Consider the following 10599-nt stretch of genomic DNA (forward strand, 5'->3'; position numbering starts at 1 on the left):
GAGCAATGACTACAAATATGTTATTGTAATGATACAATTAAGTTTGTTCATACTTACCTGGCAGATATATATATATAGCTGTATTTTTCCGAATCCGACAGAAATTTAAACACTTACGACACGCAGTGGGAGTCAGGTGGTTAGTACCCATTCCCGCCGCTGGGAGGCGGGTATCAGGAATCATTCCCATTTTCTATTCATAATTTTTATTTCCACTGTCTCCTGAGGGGAGGTGGGTGGGTACTTGATTATATATATCTGCCAGGTAAGTATGAACAAACTTAATTGTATCATTACAATAACATTTTGTTCATGAAACTTACCTGTCAGATATATATATAGCTGAATCCCACCTTTGGTGGTGGGAGTAGACAGAATAGAAGATTTTAGGAAACATATATATGCAGATAATTGATATCTTGATTCTTACCTGTTAGCATGGCTGACTTCGTGGTTACTGCCGCGTAAGTCTGCTTGTGCTACTAGAGTTGCCAGCGAGGTAGAAACCTATATAGCTGGTGCACTCCAGATGATCTGTCAACAGGGGCGAGACCACGACGTGACTAGACCATACCATGAGGGCTAAGAAGTAAAATAAATATATATATAAAAATATATATCACCACCTGACCCACCTAGCCAAAGTTAAGGTGTGTTAACTAAGGCTTAAGAGTTAAGAAGTCACCGTTGTCGGCGACTCAACTACTAAATTAAGAGCTCTTCCTAACCATTTTCTACAGGATAGGATGAGTGGTACTTCTTGCCCCCAAGATTGTGTCTGCAGACACGTATGGCCCTAGCGAGCAGCAGATCTCATATGCCATCTTCACATCTCGCAGGGAGTGTGAATTGAACACAGAGTTTGCTTCGCTAAAACATGGTACTCAGGATGTTGCTGAGTGCCATGCTCTGTTGAAATGCTTCCGAGGCCGCGCCCTCACCTCGTGAGCATTCAAATCAAAAGATTTCAAATCTTTGTGCAAACACAAAGAAGGAGCTTTTTTGAAAGACCTCCTTAACAATAAAGCCAGGGTGTTCTTCGATATGGGCAAGTCTGGTCTTTTCGGAACACTGCAGATTGTCCGTACGACTTCGACTTTCTTGAGTTTTATATAGATAAAACTTGAGAGACCTGACAGGGCACAGGACTCTCTCTGGCTCCTGCCCACTAACTTGTGCCATCCTTGCTTCCAAGCTCCTGGCCCAAGGGACAAAACGGGTTTCCATTCTTAGGCCATAACGAAAAGCTTAGAGAGCACACCGCCTTGTGTTCTCTAAAGCCAAAACTTGTGACGATAGCTTTAAAATCTCACTAACCCTCTTTGTCGTATCTAGGGTGGTTAGAAAATGCCTTCCTGATCACATGCAAGAAGTTAACAGTAGGAGATGTTCGAATGCTTTGACATCAAGAACTTCAGACTATATCTAAGTTCCATAATGAAAGCTTCGATCTGGACATGCACAGTCAGTCCGTCTGTACTAACGTCAGGTGACCGACCAATTGACCAGTCAGACGAATCAAGGACAGCAAGGCTGTACCCTGAAGACCATAAGGCACTATTCTTCGCTGAAGGATGAGTGTTTGGACTGCCTGGGCGATTCAAGCTAAGCAAACCTTGGGGGGTGGGGGTATCAACGCAACCCAACGTCGTTAGCGAATCAACTCCTGAGCCACTCCTGACTCGAGCTTCTGGTGCCAGGAGAAAGGAGCGAGGAGCAAAAAGGCGATTCAGTCCCGAAGGACGAATGCCTGACAGTCCAACCTGGTCTCATGTTACACGATCATCGGGGGTGTATAAACGCAACCGACTTCGTCAACAAGAAACTCAGGGCTACTATATGTCTCCTGATCTCGCACGAGTGTCTGACTCCGAGAAAACAGGTGAGACAAAAAGTAGATGGTGAGCGAGTTTCGAGATTTCACAGAACTCAAAGATCGTGAAGGGCTTTGTTGTTTGACAGAAGCAAATCTCTGAGCCCAAAGGCCGTCAACAACATATTTGCGTATTCTTTAATAGTTGTGACTGCCAGCTTATCCCATTCTTCAAACGGAAAGGGAAGACTGCAATCTTATGCTGTCAACATCTCGATAGTCTGAACGTAGTCAGACTCAGAGCGGAGAGGTTATAGGTACCTTTCGTGTTAAAGGAGACCGACTCTCCGGAAAAGGCCTTGGAAGGACGTGACCTCTGTGAATCTAGGGTCCTTGAAGGACCAACATGGGGCGATTAGCGTCATTGTCGCTCCCTGTGATAATATAAATCATCTTATTACATTTCCTAAGTGATTGAAAAAGGGGAAAAAGAGACAGACATCACCATCCCCGTTCAATATCATAGGATGGCGTAATGTTACCGCTCTGGATCGAGAAAAAGGGAGCAGAGAAGAAGAAGCCTCTTCGTCCTCAACCTAGCGAAGAGATGAATGAAAGGACGTCCCTAAAGTCTCCACAACTCTCAACATACTTCTAAAGAAAGATTCCACTCGGAAGTCAGTAGTTGCTGCCTTCGATCGAGACGATTCGAACCGACTTTTGCAATCCTGTAACGAACCTCTAGAGGATCGTTCCATTCTACGCCTGTTGTTATAATAGGCTCTTTCTCGTAAACCCGAACCGGGACCGAGAGAAGATACTTCCTAAGATATGAGAGAGCTGTGGAAGATCAGAGTTGATATGGACCATGGTTCCAAAAACTCGTTTCGAGGACTGGAGGGACGACTGAATTGCTTCCACTTCTTTCAGATTATGATCCAGGACATCTGAATACCTCTCCAGATGTCCGGCACCTTCTTTCTATCACCTCAAGAGATACTTAACGCACCGAGAGATGTTCAGAATCATTCCTAGATCTTTAATAAAATTTCAGTTTCCCGGTAGGAAAAAAACTGTAGAGGTCTGAATTGCAGTCTATTCAGGGAAACAAACTTCTTTAAGAAGGAAATGGTCCCCAGCAAGCTCATCCATTCCCTCACACAGTATGTTTACTTCCCTAATAAGGCTGCGCTTTGCCTAAGCAAGAGAGCATATAATAGTGCAATGTTGTGGTAGACTCGTAGATCCTATAGCCGTAGGCCCGGTGAACCGAGCACCGAAAGGAGTAAGATATCTCTGTAGAACTTATTAAGGCCAAACGAATGCAATGTTTATTCATTCATGTAAGAAATCCCCTCAATCTTAGGCTAAAGTCCGTGATTGTAGGGCAGAGATACAGTTCGTCAGTCAATCCCGCAGGAGAGAGAGAGACGTAACTGCCAGCACAGAGATACGGTTAGTCAGTCAATCCCGCAGGAGAGAGAGACTTAACCTACAGCGTATGACAGCGAACGAGTTGGTACTGGCTCGTTTGGACTGGAGGAGAGGAGTCAGAGGACAGTGACAGCAGCAGCTTACGATCGTCCGTCATCGTCGTCTCTTAACTTTATGCCTGGGTTGCCAGCTACCCTATTCTATGAAGAAAAAAGTCCGTTATTTTTAGCATAAAGAGACTCTCAAGCTGGTATATTTAAGCGAAACAGAAAACGCTAAATATACAGATGCGTTTGTGTCGTCAGAACACTACCATACAACGGTAAAAGATAAATCGGAAACTCCTGGAAGACTGCAGGGAGTTACGATTAAATGTCCTTAAAATGGACCATAGACCTCTCGGTTGCCATCCGAAGAGGTAACTACAGCAAGCGTATATGACTTGACCAAACCCAGAAATAAAATATCGCAAGACAAAATATGAAATTATATCACAATAAAGTTTGTTCATACTTACCTGGCAGACATATATATAGCTGAATTCGGAAATACAGCTACATACATATCTGACAGGCAAGTTTCATGAACAAAACTTAGGAGAATCGAAGCAGTCAGCTCAAGCTTCTTATGTTAATGGACATAAGCGTTCATTGACGTAGTCTACAAGTCTATTTCTTGTACGAGTCTGCGAATGACGAATGAGAGCTCTTCCGAATCTTGTCGATAAGAGCTTATTCGCTTACGCAATATCAAGTTAATGAGATGTTTGTCAATGAGAACTAACCCATTTACGGGACAAAGAGATATTTTGTCAATGAGGGGATACCCACTTAACTTGACAAAACAATAGTGATATTGTCAATGGGGGAAAGTCACTGAATTGACAAAACGTAATCCAGGAAGTCGAGCATTTTATTTTCCGATTCCCGTCTCAAACGAGGAAGGGGCAAGAATCCTGTTAAGAGACTTGGCTTACGTCAGGTAGAACGACGATGTTCAATTCGGCAGCGTAGTCCCGACTAGGAACTAACCAAAATGCTATCATCTGAAAAGCGCCCTTTCAGATGGGCTAAAAAGCTGGCAAAATTATCCTGGGAAGAGGAAGAAACTCTCCAACCAGCTTCCTCTCCAGTATCACAACTAATGCCTGCTAAAGCTTAAAATTTATTGGCAGTATGGCAAAGGCAGTCCTGTCTTGCGCTTTCCTGAAGAGCGTACTTTTGATGAGTGCCTTTGCAAGAATCCTACTGAACGTTGCCGAGAGTCCTGACGTGCAGGACATCGAGCCTTTATAACCCGTAACTGCCTTATCGCAAAGTCTTGACTGCGGTAGTGGCAACTTAAATTTATTGGCAGAATGGCAAAGCTTGCGGTAGAGCAAACGAGAACTTCCCTTGAGCTTTCCTTAACTCCATCCACCTATGCGAAAAGCAATATTAATTGACAGAGACCTCTTGAATTCACGAAACCCGATGTCTTGCTGGGTTTCGAAGAAGAAGTTGTCTGTTCACTTTAAGCTTACTCCGAAGCACTGCCTACTTCACATTCTTTGCAGGTGAGGTAGAAGGTATCATCGAAGGTAGAGGTAAAAATTCTTTAAGCCCAAATCTGAAAAAAGAGCTTGAAGAGTTCAACAGAAACGTTCAGCCAGGCGACACACCTGGCGTGCGCTGGTGCACGCTCGGCGTCCACTGGAGCGCGCTCGGCGTCCACTGGAGGCGCGCGTCGGCGTCCATTGGAGCGCGCTCGGCGTCCACTGGCGCCCACGCTCGGCGTCCACTGGCGCGCGCTTGGCGTGCACCCGCGCGCCCCTGGCTTGGGCGTCCGCTCTCAAAAGCTTACTGCTACTATGACTTCTTTTACGTATTTCTCGGTGGAAAGACGGACACGAGTTCAGGCGACGTTCGCCTTCTTACTTCTCACTGAAACGCATAACGAGAGAGAGAGAGGACGTGAAGCGTCCTCTTCTATAAAGCTTCTATTTAGAGGGCGCGAGTCCATCCGAAAGCTCCAACCCCTGCGTGGGGAGGACGCTTCGGAGGACGAGAAGCAATCCTTCAGGATTCGTGCACGTGCACGCACTTAGGCAGTCTGGGGATTTTCATCAGAAACTGCCGAAGGCACGCCAGATCGGTGGGGGTTCCTCGTAACCCTCCTTCGGCTTTCGACATGCTCTCTCCCTCGTTCTGGGAGTCAAGCAGAGGTCCCGGCCTAGAGGCGAAACGAGGCCGATCTGACGCACCCTCCACTACACAAGGGGTATCACTGCACTTCTGCACTTCACTTCTACTCTCCAAAGCAAGCACTTTCGATTCCAAGTTACGAATCGAAGGAGTATCAGAGAAAGGGCAATTTCTCTACAGACACTGCTTAGGGCCCGAAGGCAACACTGCAGGGTTAGGAGTAACAATTACAGAAGCAGCACTTCACAGCAATGAAGGAGAGCGAGCACCTCTCGTAGACATATACATAGCCCGTAGGCCATACTACAGGGTTATGCAAAATAAAGTCTACAGGAAGGTTAGCAGGTTCACTACCCTGACTTTTGTTACTGATTAATTGCGTACATACGAATCATACGTCTTCCTTACGGAATTAGACATGTTTACTGATTAATTGCGTACATACGAATCATACGTCTTCCTTACGGAATAGACAAAGTCTCACCCTCCTTACATGACAAATCTCAACAAAGAAGCAAGACCCATACCCCTCGTACATACCAAGTGCGAATCTACCGAAGCTTTCGGTAGCCACACCCTATCTTTGCAGACAACCCCGTCTGAAACTAGCCTAACTAGATTCAGATATTTTATGCAAAAATGAATCAAATTCAAATCAATTTAAGATAGCGTATGCCTAGCCACAAATCCAAGTGAATAAATCAAAAGACAATTAGGATACTTAGCGGCAATGAAGTTTCCAAAATCCTAAGACGGAGGTACTGAAAACAGGTGTTTTCAGCACCGGCGACAGAAAAATTATGAATAGAAAATGGGAATGATTCCTGATACCCGCCTCCCAGCGGCGGGAATGGGTACTAACCACCTGACTCCCACTGCGTGTGTCGTAAGTGTTTAAATTTCTGTCGGATTCGGAAAAATACAGCTATATATATATCTATCTGACAGGTAAGTTTCATGAACAAATGCAATGTTTATGTTACGAATTAAAAATCGTGGTTTAAAATAGTATCACTGTTCTAGAACCTTGGTGTAAAAACAAAAGATAAAATATCAAATATTTTCCACATGAATATTCTTCGCAATGACCCCACTACCAAAAGTCCGTCTGCACACTGAAGAGAAGTTGCTCAAAATCAAGCAAGCTTTATATCTTGTAATTCAGAGAATCAGTTGATATCTACAACAATTTTGCATAGAAGAGGCAAGCAATGCATGTATACGTGACAACCTTACAGTAGTATATGGGACTGAATTTCAAGATTAAAATAAGTAAAATCTGCTAATTTTCTTTAGATTATTGTATGAAGACCTGATCGCTTGTTTTCACTGCATTTCCCCTTCAAAGGAAAACACCAGTGTTACGTGAAAGTGCTAAAAAGGATAAACTATTTGTTTATAAAAAAACTTCCGATTTAATGACAATGTCACAGTAGAGTACTTCTACAAGTTTCTCATTACGAAACAATGCTACTGACAACAAAAATTTTTCATCTTCATGATACAATGTTGTTGCCAATACAGTATGCAAAGTTGCTATATCAAAATAAGTACAGATGATCAAAATACAATACATACTTCAGATACCACATATATCGATTTATTCTCCTAAAATCTAAAGATAGGGAGAGGTACAATTCCACTGACAAGAGCAGTATTATGATCTTTGCTTTCAGTACATTCACTGATACGACCATGGATCCAAAGACCTGGGTGAGTGGTCTCAATATCACTGTCGGTGTCAACATCAAAAATTTTTAAAAGCCACAAAAACCAATACAGTGCCATTTCTCCAGACCAAACTATGCTTCAAGACGACCATGTATACTAATAATAAAATCTTGTCTTTCAGTGATGTACAGACACCACCCTATTTATGAACAATTAACCTACAAACATTCAGATATTGTAAAACCAAATGGAATCACAAATTAAATTTGTGTTAGTGCGTAAACTGGCATCTTAAGGAGGAATTCCTTATGGGGCACAGGGTATTTGCAGTTTGCCTGCCCTCTGGAAAAGTTACAAATGGATAACCAAAGCCTAAACTCTACAAAGGTAGAGGATTTACAATAAAGATACCAACTGTTGGCGTAATACCCCCAAGACATCACCATCGTAACATAAAACTCTTCACAAACATTAAAAGCACACCTCCGCTTCTGCTGACACTTAACAACTTTATCACCTACTATTCCCTGACAATTGTAAATCACAGCTTCGTGTCAAAAGAAAAAGTGGAATTACATTCTTATGACTAATTGAGTAACTGCTTCAAAACCACCTTTATTTAATTTTTTCTTAGAGCAAGACTAATTGTATTGCCAATACAAAATGTTTATCAAGACTTTGTAAACTAAACTGACGCGAAACTAAGGCGACAAAAGACAGATTCACCCCCAAGATTTAGGATTTTGAATTGTTACTGGAAGACCACTCTTGTGCTTACTTGAAGTACAGTACATGTAGGTACTGTACTTTCAAACATAAATACAGTACTATGCACACTACACTTTCAAATCATCCTCAGAATACACAACGTTTCATAAATGAACTTGAGTTTCTCACACTGATTCAATTTATTTCTGTCAAAAGTCGAGAGCGAGCTCCACACTGTCGGATGGTATTGGGGAAGTTGATGGGACACAGGTACCTATTCAGAGTTGATTCCTGTGTCAGTTTGGTGCTTCAGCAATGAACCACATTGCTCCCTAGTACCTGTACAGTACATCCTTCAAAAATGGAACCCAACACTACACATATCTACTTCTGTACAGTATATGAGAGTGTAGTAATTTCATTACATTGTAAACTGTATAACCAATGAATAAAACAGCAAAGAATTTATACAGTAACTACAGACACCGCCCTACATACAAGAATTCCACTTACGAACAATCAGAGCTACAAAAATGGAATTGCAAATTAAAATTTATGTTCGGAGTGCTCCCTTTTGCCACCCATTAGTTCATATTATTATGTTCTGCACACTTATTCTATAAAATACAGTACTGTATGTACAGTGAATTGAGTTTTAGGATGAGGATTAAACCCACAACTCTGAAATCAAAGAGGCGTCATTAACTGAAACTTGGCGCAACATGCGCCATAAATTGCTGAGTTTTGGTTGATGGCAGTTTCCGCTTATCAGCACCCTGCAGAGAACGGAACCCCCCGCCGATAACCGGGGACTGCCTGTATTAAATAGTGGTCGCTCTTCCTGGCTAAACACCAAGGGATCCTCCACAAATAAACTGTGTGAAAATTTTGAATGAAAATATACATAAACAATAACTTTTGCACTGACTACAACATGCACTTAGAGGTGGACCGAAAGTGGTATGCTCCTATGGAGTAAGAACTGACAATACATGATGTCCAAAGAGGCTGTCACAGGAAACTGCTCAATTTCTAATCTCAAAGTAAATCATAGTACAATGGCATCCAATTGAGCCTTTACCCATCTGACAGTAAATCCCATGATTGTCGTTAGGAGGTGATACGAAGTCACTCGTAGAGACAGCTTAGTTAACAAAAATAAATTGTTAGAATCTGGCCACCTACTTTAAACCAGCAATTTTGGGATGGATGTAAAATATTTAAAGCTAAAATGAAAAGAAATCCTGTACAAATCCAGCTGCAATTTGTTTTGAAGATTTGTGGAGATAAATAGATAATTTAAAAACTGCTTCTGTTGCATTCACTTGGGGGATTGCAATCGTTTTTAGGCTCAGTTATCAACAATCACTGTAAAGCTACAGGAAAACATACAAGATTTTTAATCAGGTAACCAGACTAGTCCTTTGGACACGAGACAAATTGATCCAACTTGATTTGATAAAACAATATCTGATTCCTCTCAGTTCTTGGACTAAAAAATAATAAAAGTTTCTCTGACCCAAACCTACTGATCATATTGAGCCCCGATTCAGTCCAAACAAGGGGTCTGTGCCACTGATGAAATTCTTGTGACAAATTCATTTCCTAGAAGTTATGGACAAATCTTTCGAGCGCGAGAAGAGCCTTTCTTAGGCTCAGATATCTGGGTTAACAAATTCTTTATAGTGTAATAATAAAATTTGACAAATCTTTGGACATTTTCTTTTATGACAAACCAGATTTTGACTTCTCCAGGAGAGTATCAAATTTCTTTGACTTGAAATAAGGAATTCAAGCTGGAGTACAGTCTAAAATTTAGGCCAAAGACCAAGCACTGCGACCTATGAGGTTATTCGGCACGAAAAATAAAGTTGAAACAACTGTCAGGAGAGGGTGGAGAGAAAGATGGAAGAAAGAGAATATGAACGGAGTTACAGTAAAGTGAACGAAAGCGGTTACAGCTAGGAGCTGAAGGGTCGCTGCAAAGAACCTTAAGTAATGCCTACAGTGCACCACGTGAGGAGCACTACAAGGGACACGAAATGTAAAAGGATCAGCCCACTCTTATCAATCGACACAATTTGGCCAAAACGGGCAGGGTATATTACCCAGCTTACATATGTGAACTAAAGCTATCATCATTGAATTCCTTCAGTTTTTCAAATCTTCCCCAGTAGTATGGTCCGCAAAACCGATCGGTAACAGTTTGGCAGTGCCGAGATAACTGTTCCAGCAGCTCTGACAAACAATTGTTTTAGGATCTTTAAACATGAGTTTGATTTCTTAACTTTACTGCTATAACATTGAAATGGATATTTCAAAATATAATTTCTAGTTTGTGAGTTGTACACGATATTTAGAAGACTAAATATGAACAATGACTTAGAACTAGACAACGTTTTTTTTTGCAGACTACACTCAATCCATGATAAAATTCTTCGCCTTCGACTTAACCTAGATTTACTATCTTCAAAATATAAAATTCTTACAAAATCTCTCTCTCTAACAGCCTTAGTATAGTAGTCAGATTACTGTAGACATATGCGCCAAGTGAAAGTCAGGGCAGTACTGTATACATTATTATATATAAGAATCTTTTTCGACCAAAAGTAGAGTAACATGGAAACGAAGTGCATTCACCAAAACTTGACAAGCCACCATCCCATTTGTAGAATATAATCCATTTTGCGTATAAGTACAGCAAATAAAATGTCTAACTTATAGTGTTAGTAAGAGAATTCTTCAATGTACAAAATTTTGTCAAATAACTTGTCAAGTAGGAACATTAAA

The 10599-nt window shown here is 41.6% G+C and overlaps 1 pseudogene; it reads left to right on the forward strand.

Moving 5' to 3' along the window:
• The window catches only part of LOC135199363 (maspardin-like), a 99023-nt pseudogene that overhangs the window by 41062 nt on the left and 47362 nt on the right, over positions 1-10599 (forward strand).

The sequence above is a fragment of the Macrobrachium nipponense genome, chromosome 25, assembly GCF_015104395.2.
Source record: "Macrobrachium nipponense isolate FS-2020 chromosome 25, ASM1510439v2, whole genome shotgun sequence".
Taxonomy (NCBI): domain Eukaryota; kingdom Metazoa; phylum Arthropoda; class Malacostraca; order Decapoda; family Palaemonidae; genus Macrobrachium; species Macrobrachium nipponense.